The sequence below is a fragment of the Dasypus novemcinctus genome, chromosome 12, assembly GCF_030445035.2.
Source record: "Dasypus novemcinctus isolate mDasNov1 chromosome 12, mDasNov1.1.hap2, whole genome shotgun sequence".
NCBI lineage: Eukaryota > Metazoa > Chordata > Mammalia > Cingulata > Dasypodidae > Dasypus > Dasypus novemcinctus.
In genome coordinates this window covers 27,802,091-27,804,698 of record NC_080684.1, presented here as the reverse complement: position 1 = coordinate 27,804,698, position 2,608 = coordinate 27,802,091, and the positions used below count along the sequence as shown (strand labels likewise).

The window sequence follows — 2,608 nt, the reverse complement described above, 5'->3', positions numbered from 1 at the left end:
TCTTTCTTTTTTTTAAGGTTTGGTTTATTTACACACACACACACACACACACTTACTGCCCATGCTGCTGTCTGCTCTTGCCATATGCTAGTTTTCTTTTCAGGAAGCACCAGAAACCAAACCTAAGACCTCCCATGTGGTAGGCAAATGCCCAATTACTTAAGCCTCATCTGCTTCCCAGTTTACTTTCTATTTATGCTAATCGCAGGCATTTTTTCTGTTGAGGTAAAAGTAGATTATATAAAATTACAGTGCAATCACTTTTAGTATATTCTAATGTTGTACAACCATCAACTCTATGGAGTTCGAAAATATTTTCTTCGTCACTAAAGGAACGTGCACATAGATTAAGCAGTTATTCCTCATTTATCCTATCCTAAGTCCCTGACAAACACCAGTCTTCTTTTATATCTATGGACTTACTTAGTCTGGATATTTCACATAAATGGAATCATATGATAAATGGTATCTTTGCATCTGGCATCTTTCACTTAGTATAAGGTTTTGGAATTTCATCCATGTTGCAATACAAATCAGTATTTTGTTTTTATTTTATGCCTGAATAATATTCCATTATTTGTATATACCTGTTGTAAAGAATGTTGCTGTCATCTACATGTAGATGACATTTAGCTTTTACTGTACATTTCTTTTACTTCCATGGTTAAATATATTCTTACAAATTTATTCTTTTTTTATGCCATTGTAAATGGAATTGTTTTCTTGGGTCTACTCACTCTTGGTTTGTAAACACCCAACTGAATTTGTTTGTTGATCTTGTACCCTCCAAGTAAGGATTTTCTACTATATAGGATCATGTCTCTTGTAGAAAGGCATTGCTTTACCCCTCCTTTCCATTTGGATGCCTTCTATTTCTTTTTCTTGCCTCAGCATGTTATACTCACTGAGGCTGGCACATACAAGCATATGCTCCTTATATAACTGCTGCATCATATGACGAGTTTGATAGTAGTCTTCTTCCATTTCTTTAATATTGAGCCCTTCTTTTAATGTAGCCCTTCTTTTAATAAAGTGTGTTCCTTGAGCATTACAAATTCCAGTTCTCTGCACTCTTATGAGATTGTGCACTTCTTTTTCTGCTTATATGCATATGATCCTACATGGATTTAAGTTGCTGAAGTGATTTTTAAACCTCAAATCATCTTTAATGTGTTTGTAAAAATTCTTAAATTCATTAAGAATTTAAATACCTTGCAGATACATACAGTGAGTGTAGCTTAATAATCTTCCTTTGCATCTTCCATCCTTCCTCCATTTGCAGAAGACAAGAGATTTCTTTCTTGTACTATTACAGCCAGATAGTCTCTCTAACATTCTAGAGTTGATCCTTTTATATATAAATGAACATGTCTTAGGATCAGCTGCTTTCCTGCAGTAGATTGCTCCTATTTTCATGGAGGTAGGCACTTTGACATTCTTCTGAAAAGTTATGTGGTTTGATAGATTTAAATCCATTCTAATTCCATCTCCTATCTGAAACTCAGGTGCAAAATTTTCCTTTCTTTTTGTATTCATTCTCTCACAAGCTACTTTATCATGTTCAGTGGTAATGACTTTTCTTTTTTCCAATAAAATGATTTTGGGAGTAGGAGCTGGTATTGCTGATATGTAGCGATCACCATGAGTATCCTGCTGGTCACCTTCATCTTCACAGCTACCACTGTCTTCACAACAGTGCACTTTTTGATAATTGTCAAAAGAAATGGAAACTTTGCTACCTCTATCGAATTCTTTTTCATCATATACTCTGTCAAATTCCATCTGTAGCCTCTGAGGCAAGCATTAAGTCCCTCCAGGTATCAATGTTTCTCCAGTAATAAATTATCTTTCTGCAACAGCTACTTCAGGAAAGGCAGCAGCTTCTTCTGATTGCAATTCTTTAGCCAATGTTCACTCATTACAGCAAACAACATGGTACTGTGTTTTGAAGGGTAGGCAATGGATAGTGGCTGGGTCACCAGGCCCCTGCAGGCTGTGCTCCAGTGATGTCACTCTGACCAGATCCATGAGGGTAAGAAGCCAGTGACCAGAGGACGGCACAGAATTTGAAGGACCTGGGAGCAGAGTCCACTGAGGAGGAGATAGCCCAGGGGCAAAGAACTGTTGGTGCAAGAGTTGTGGTGACAGGTGGTATTTGGTAATTTCATTTGCTTTTAAAAAACTTTGTTTCTTTCTCAATTTGGTTCTTTTTTTCTCTTAAATCTTTGAAAACATCTGAATATTTATTATAACTATTTAAAGTCCTGGTTTTCTAATTCCACCATCTTTGTGTCATTTTTTAGTTTGTTTTGTTTACAGATTTTTATCCTGGTTATGGGTCATGGTTCCCTGCTCTTTTTTTTTTTTTTTTTTTTTTCACTTTTAGTAATTTTCAATTGGTTGAAAGAAATTATGGTATGACATTGTGATTACCTGAACTTGATTATCATCTTTGGAAGGTTTGAATTATTTTTGGTAGGCAGACCAGCTACTTGCTGATCAATATCTCTTTAAATATTATCTTTAAGGTTTTAATTTTTTAAGGCAGTCTAGAGTAGTCTTTATGTGAGGTTCCATTTAGCCTCATATTACCAAAGCATGATTTCAT

General features: G+C 35.4%; 1 pseudogene; it reads right to left on the bottom strand.

Annotated features, from left to right (window-relative positions):
- Positions 1-804: 804 nt before the first annotated feature.
- LOC111761697 (serine/threonine-protein kinase RIO3 pseudogene) lies at positions 805-1,908 on the bottom strand (annotated as a pseudogene).
- Between the last annotated feature and the right edge of the window lie 700 nt (positions 1,909-2,608).